We start from the raw sequence: 5,000 nt of genomic DNA, 5'->3' as shown, positions 1-5,000 counted from the left end.
CTTTTTGCTGGAGTCTAGTTTGGCCTGCGTCACCTTCAAATAGGATCTTTTCAGTTGACCTGGCAGCTTACGGCCATACTACCCTGAAAACGCCCGATCTCGGAAACTAAGCAGGGGCGGGCCTGGTTAGTACTTGGATGGGAGACCGCCTGGGAATACCAGGTGCTGTAAACTTTTTATTGTTTCTGCTCTTGCCTGACAGCAGAGGGCGCTGTTTGACACTTTTTGCTGGAGTCTAGTTTGGCCTGCGTCACCTTCAAATAGGATCTTTTCAGTTGACCTGGCAGCTTACGGCCATACTACCCTGAAAACGCCCGATCTCGGACGCTAAGCAGGGGCGGGCCTGGTTAGTACTTGGATGGGAGACCGCCTGGGAATACCAGGAGCTGTAAGCTTTTTATGGTTTCTGCTCTTGCCTGACAGCAAAGGGCGCTGTTTGACACTGTTTGCCAGAGTCTAGTTTGGCCTGCGTCACCTTCAAATAGGATCTTTTCAGTTGACCTGGCAGCTTACGGCCATACTACCCTGAAAACGCCCGATCTCGTCCGATCTCGGAAACTAAGCAGGGGCGGGCCTGGTTAGTACTTGGATGGGAGACCGCATGGGAATACCAGGTGCTGTAAGCTTTTTATGGTTTCTGCTCTTGCCTGACAGCAAAGGGCGCTGTTTGACACTTTTTGCCAGAGTCTAGTTTGGCCTGCGTCGCCTTCAAATAGGATCTTTTCAGTTGATCTTGCAGCTTACGGCCATACTATCCTGAAAAAGCCCGATCTCGTCCGATCTCGGAAGCTAAGCAGGGGCGGGCCTGGTTAGTACTTGGATGGGAGACCGCCTGGGAATACCAGGTGCTGTAAGCTTTATATGGTTTCTGCTCTTGCCTGACAGCAGAGGGCGCTGTTTGACACTTTTTGCTGGAGTCTAGTTTGGCCTGCGTCGCCTTCAAATAGGATCTTTTCAGTTGATCTGGCAGCTTACGGCCATACTACCCTGAAAACGCCCGATCTCGTCCGATCTCGGAAGCTGAGCAGGGGCGGGCCTGGTTAGTACTTGGATGGGTGACAGCCTGGGAATACCAGGTGCTGTAGGCTTTTCATGGTTTCTGCTCTTGCCTGACAGCAGAGGGCGCTGTTTGACATGTTTTGCTGGAATCTAGTTTGGCCTGCGTCACCTTCAAATAGGATCTTTTCAGTTGACCTGGCAGCTTACGGCCATACTACCCTGAAAACGCCCGATCTCGGAAGCTAAGCAGGGGCGGGCCTGCTTAGTACTTGGATGGGAGACCACCTGGGAATACCAGGTGCTGTAAGCTTTTTATGGTTTCTGCTCTTGCCTGACAGCAGAGGGCGCTGTTTGACACTTTTTGCTGGAGTCTAGTTTGGCCTGCGTCGCCTTCAAATAATATTTTTTCAGTTGTCCTTAAAGCTTACGGCCATACTACCCTGAAAACGCCTGATCTCGTCCGATCTCGGGAGCTAAGCAGGGGCGGGCCTGGTTAGTACTTGGATGGGAGACCGCCTGGGAATACCAGGTGCTGTAAGCTTTTTATGGTTTCTGCTCTTGCCTGACAGCAAAGGGCGCTGTTTGACACTTTTTGCCAGAGTCTAGTTTGGCCTGCGTCACCTTCAAATAGGATCTTTTCAGTTGATCTGGCAGCTTGCGGCCATACTATCCTGAAAAAGCCCGATCTCGTCCGATCTCGGAAGCTAAGCAGGGGCGGGCCTGGTTAGTACTTGGATGGGAGACCGCCTGGGAATACCAGGTGCTGTAAGCTTTATATGGTTTCTGCTCTTGCCTGACAGCAGAGGGCGCTGTTTGACACTTTTTGCTGGAGTCTAGTTTGGCCTGCGTCACCTTCAAATAGGATCTTTTCAGTTGATCTGGCAGCTTACGGCCATACTACCCTGAAAACGCCCGATCTCGGACGCTAAGCAGGGGCGGGCCTGGTTAGTACTTGGGTGGGAGACCGCCTGGGAATACCAGGAGCTGTAAGCTTTTTATGGTTTCTGCTCTTGCCTGACAGCAAAGGGCGCTGTTTGACACTGTTTGCCAGAGTCTAGTTTGGCCTGCGTCACCTTCAAATAGGATCTTTTCAGTTGACCTGGCAGCTTACGGCCATACAACCCTGAAAACGCCCGATCTCGTCCGATCTCGGAAACTAAGCAGGGGCGGGCCTGGTTAGTACTTGGATGGGAGACCGCATGGGAATACCAGGTGCTGTAAGCTTTTTATGGTTTCTGCTCTTGCCTGACAGCAAAGGGCGCTGTTTGACACTTTTTGCCAGAGTCTAGTTTGGCCTGCGTCGCCTTCAAATAGGATCTTTTCAGTTGATCTTGCAGCTTACGGCCATACTATCCTGAAAAAGCCCGATCTCGTCCGATCTCGGAAGCTAAGCAGGGGCGGGCCTGGTTAGTACTTGGATGGGAGACCGCCTGGGAATACCAGGTGCTGTAAGCTTTATATGGTTTCTGCTCTTGCCTGACAGCAGAGGGCGCTGTTTGACACTTTTTGCTGGAGTCTAGTTTGGCCTGCGTCGCCTTCAAATAGGATCTTTTCAGTTGATCTGGCAGCTTACGGCCATACTACCCTGAAAACGCCCGATCTCGTCCGATCTCGGAAGCTGAGCAGGGGCGGGCCTGGTTAGTACTTGGATGGGTGACAGCCTGGGAATACCAGGTGCTGTAGGCTTTTCATGGTTTCTGCTCTTGCCTGACAGCAGAGGGCGCTGTTTGACATGTTTTGCTGGAATCTAGTTTGGCCTGCGTCACCTTCAAATAGGATCTTTTCAGTTGACCTGGCAGCTTACGGCCATACTACCCTGAAAACGCCCGATCTCGGAAGCTAAGCAGGGGCGGGCCTGCTTAGTACTTGGATGGGAGACCACCTGGGAATACCAGGTGCTGTAAGCTTTTTATGGTTTCTGCTCTTGCCTGACAGCAGAGGGCGCTGTTTGACACTTTTTGCTGGAGTCTAGTTTGGCCTGCGTCGCCTTCAAATAATATTTTTTCAGTTGTCCTTAAAGCTTACGGCCATACTACCCTGAAAACGCCCGATCTCGTCCGATCTCGGAAGCTAAGCAGGGGCGGGCCTGGTTAGTACTTGGATGGGAGACCGCCTGGGAATACCAGGTGCTGTAAGCTTTTTATGGTTTCTGCTCTTGCCTGACAGCAGAGGGCGCTGTTTGACACTTTTTGCCAGAGTCTAGTTTGGCCTGCGTCGCCTTCAAACAGGATCTTTTCAGTTGACCTGGCAGCTTACGGCCATACTACCCTGAAAACGCCCGATCTCGGAAGCTAAGCAGGGGCGGGCCTGGTTAGTACTTGGATGGGAGACCCCCTGGGAATACCAGGTGCTGTAAGCTTTTTATGGTTTCTGCTCTTGCCTGACAGCAGAGGGCGCTGTTTGACACTTTTTGCTGGAGTCTAGTTTGGCCTGCGTCACCTTCAAATAGGATCTTTTCAGTTGACCTGGCAGCTTACGGCCATACTACCCTGAAAACGCCCGATCTCGGAAGCTAAGCAGGGGCGGGCCTGGTTAGTACTTGGATGGGAGACCACCTGGGAATACCAGGTACTGTAAGCTTTTTATGGTTTCCACTCTTGCCTGACAGCAAAGGGCGCTGTTTGACACTTTTTGTCAGAGTCTAGTTTGGCCTGCGTCACCTTCAAATAGGATCTTTTCAGTTGACCTGGCAGTTTACAGCCATACTACCCTGAAAACGCCCGATCTCGTCCGATCTCGGAAGCTAAGCAGGGGCGGGCCTGGTTAGTACTTGGATGGAAGACCGCCTGGGAATACCAGGTGCTGTAAGCTTTTTATGGTTTCTGCTCTTGCCTGACAGCAGAGGGCGCTGTTTTACACTTTTTGCTGGAGTCTAGTTTGGCCTGCGTCGCCTTCAAATAAGATTTTTTCAGTTGCCCTTAAAGCTTACGGCCATACTACCCTGAAAACGCCCGATCTCGTCCGATCTCAGAAGCTAAGCAGGGGCTGGCCTGGTTAGTACTTGGATGGGAGACCGCCTGGGAATACCAGGTGCTGTAAGCTTTTATGGTTTCTGCTCTTGCCTGACAGCAAAGGGCGCTGTTTGACACTGTTTGCCAGAGTCTAGTTTGGCCTGCGTCACCCTCAAATAGGATCTTTTCAGTTGACGTGGCAGCTTACGGCCATACTACCCTGAAAACGCCCGATCTCGGACGCTAAGCAGGGGCGGGCCTGGTTAGTACTTGGATGGGAGACCGCCTGGGAATACCAGGTGCTGTAAGCTTTTTATGGTTTCTGCTCTTGCCTGACAGCAAAGGGCGCTGTTTGACACTTTTTGCCAGAGTCTAGTTTGGCCTGCGTCACCTTCAAATAGGATCTTTTCAGTTGATCTGGCAGCTTACGGCCATACTATCCTGAAAAAGTCCGATCTCGGAAGCTAAGCAGGGGCGGGCTTTGTTAGTACTTGGATGGGAGACCGCCTGGGAATACCAGGTGCTGTAAGCTTTATATGGTTTCTGCTCTTGCCTGACAGCAGAGGGCGCTGTTTGACACTTTTTGCTGGAGTCTAGTTTGGCCTGCGTCACCTTCAAATAGGATCTTTTCAGTTCACCTGGCAGCTTACGGCCATACTACCCTGAAAACGCCCGATCTCGGAAGCTAAGCAGGGGCGGGCCTGGTTAGTACTTGGATGGGAGACCGCATGGGAATACCAGGTGCTGTAAGCTTTTTATGGTTTCTGCTCTTGCCTGACAGCAAAGGGCGCTGTTTGACACTTTTTGCCAGAGTCTAGTTTGGCCTGCGTCACCTTCAAATAGGATCTTTTCAGTTGATCTTGCAGCTTACGGCCATACTATCCTGAAAAAGCCCGATCTCGTCCGATCTCGGAAGCTAAGCAGGGGCGGGCCTGGTTAGTACTTGGATGGGAGACCGCCTGGGAATACCAGGTGCTGTAAGCTTTATATGGTTTCTGCTCTTGCCTGACAGCAGAGGGCGCTGTTTGACACTTTTTGCTGGAGTCTAGT

At 51.7% G+C, this 5,000-nt stretch overlaps 12 non-coding genes and 10 pseudogenes across 12 annotated transcripts; all 22 read left to right on the top strand.

Moving 5' to 3' along the window:
* The first annotated feature begins 65 nt into the window (after nt 1–65).
* Nucleotides 66–174, top strand: LOC131142116 (5S ribosomal RNA; annotated as a pseudogene).
* A 112-nt stretch (nt 175–286) lies between these two features.
* On the top strand, nt 287–395 carry LOC131141822 (5S ribosomal RNA; annotated as a pseudogene).
* Nucleotides 396–507: 112 nt separating this feature from the next.
* Nucleotides 508–626, top strand: LOC131097336 (5S ribosomal RNA). Its single transcript, XR_009116245.1, has one exon. It is a non-coding gene; the product is annotated as a 5S ribosomal RNA (ribosomal RNA).
* Nucleotides 627–738: 112 nt separating this feature from the next.
* LOC131097940 (5S ribosomal RNA) lies at nt 739–857 on the top strand. Its single transcript, XR_009116827.1, has one exon. It is a non-coding gene; the product is annotated as a 5S ribosomal RNA (ribosomal RNA).
* A 112-nt stretch (nt 858–969) lies between these two features.
* On the top strand, nt 970–1,088 carry LOC131099880 (5S ribosomal RNA). Its single transcript, XR_009118651.1, has one exon. It is a non-coding gene; the product is annotated as a 5S ribosomal RNA (ribosomal RNA).
* Nucleotides 1,089–1,200: 112 nt separating this feature from the next.
* Nucleotides 1,201–1,309, top strand: LOC131140990 (5S ribosomal RNA; annotated as a pseudogene).
* A 112-nt stretch (nt 1,310–1,421) lies between these two features.
* LOC131097477 (5S ribosomal RNA) lies at nt 1,422–1,540 on the top strand. Its single transcript, XR_009116380.1, has one exon. It is a non-coding gene; the product is annotated as a 5S ribosomal RNA (ribosomal RNA).
* Nucleotides 1,541–1,652: 112 nt separating this feature from the next.
* Nucleotides 1,653–1,771, top strand: LOC131098745 (5S ribosomal RNA). Its single transcript, XR_009117605.1, has one exon. It is a non-coding gene; the product is annotated as a 5S ribosomal RNA (ribosomal RNA).
* A 112-nt stretch (nt 1,772–1,883) lies between these two features.
* On the top strand, nt 1,884–1,992 carry LOC131141953 (5S ribosomal RNA; annotated as a pseudogene).
* A 112-nt stretch (nt 1,993–2,104) lies between these two features.
* Nucleotides 2,105–2,223, top strand: LOC131098693 (5S ribosomal RNA). Its single transcript, XR_009117556.1, has one exon. It is a non-coding gene; the product is annotated as a 5S ribosomal RNA (ribosomal RNA).
* Nucleotides 2,224–2,335: 112 nt separating this feature from the next.
* Nucleotides 2,336–2,454, top strand: LOC131097939 (5S ribosomal RNA). The gene has a single exon (XR_009116826.1). It is a non-coding gene; the product is annotated as a 5S ribosomal RNA (ribosomal RNA).
* A 112-nt stretch (nt 2,455–2,566) lies between these two features.
* LOC131099879 (5S ribosomal RNA) lies at nt 2,567–2,685 on the top strand. The gene has a single exon (XR_009118650.1). It is a non-coding gene; the product is annotated as a 5S ribosomal RNA (ribosomal RNA).
* Nucleotides 2,686–2,797: 112 nt separating this feature from the next.
* LOC131140987 (5S ribosomal RNA) lies at nt 2,798–2,906 on the top strand (annotated as a pseudogene).
* A 112-nt stretch (nt 2,907–3,018) lies between these two features.
* LOC131098855 (5S ribosomal RNA) lies at nt 3,019–3,137 on the top strand. The gene has a single exon (XR_009117706.1). It is a non-coding gene; the product is annotated as a 5S ribosomal RNA (ribosomal RNA).
* Nucleotides 3,138–3,249: 112 nt separating this feature from the next.
* LOC131100869 (5S ribosomal RNA) lies at nt 3,250–3,358 on the top strand (annotated as a pseudogene).
* A 112-nt stretch (nt 3,359–3,470) lies between these two features.
* Nucleotides 3,471–3,579, top strand: LOC131101215 (5S ribosomal RNA; annotated as a pseudogene).
* A 112-nt stretch (nt 3,580–3,691) lies between these two features.
* LOC131143433 (5S ribosomal RNA) lies at nt 3,692–3,810 on the top strand. The gene has a single exon (XR_009133480.1). It is a non-coding gene; the product is annotated as a 5S ribosomal RNA (ribosomal RNA).
* Nucleotides 3,811–3,922: 112 nt separating this feature from the next.
* LOC131098060 (5S ribosomal RNA) lies at nt 3,923–4,041 on the top strand. The gene has a single exon (XR_009116942.1). It is a non-coding gene; the product is annotated as a 5S ribosomal RNA (ribosomal RNA).
* A 111-nt stretch (nt 4,042–4,152) lies between these two features.
* LOC131140837 (5S ribosomal RNA) lies at nt 4,153–4,261 on the top strand (annotated as a pseudogene).
* A 112-nt stretch (nt 4,262–4,373) lies between these two features.
* LOC131142565 (5S ribosomal RNA) lies at nt 4,374–4,482 on the top strand (annotated as a pseudogene).
* A 112-nt stretch (nt 4,483–4,594) lies between these two features.
* Nucleotides 4,595–4,703, top strand: LOC131100925 (5S ribosomal RNA; annotated as a pseudogene).
* A 112-nt stretch (nt 4,704–4,815) lies between these two features.
* On the top strand, nt 4,816–4,934 carry LOC131097938 (5S ribosomal RNA). Its single transcript, XR_009116825.1, has one exon. It is a non-coding gene; the product is annotated as a 5S ribosomal RNA (ribosomal RNA).
* The last annotated feature ends 66 nt before the right edge of the window (nt 4,935–5,000 follow it).

This window comes from Doryrhamphus excisus, chromosome 13 (assembly GCF_030265055.1).
Source record: "Doryrhamphus excisus isolate RoL2022-K1 chromosome 13, RoL_Dexc_1.0, whole genome shotgun sequence".
In the NCBI taxonomy this organism is placed as follows: Eukaryota; Metazoa; Chordata; class Actinopteri; order Syngnathiformes; family Syngnathidae; genus Doryrhamphus; species Doryrhamphus excisus.
Note: the sequence above shows the minus strand (reverse complement) of the source record. Positions and strands in the feature narration are given on the sequence as shown.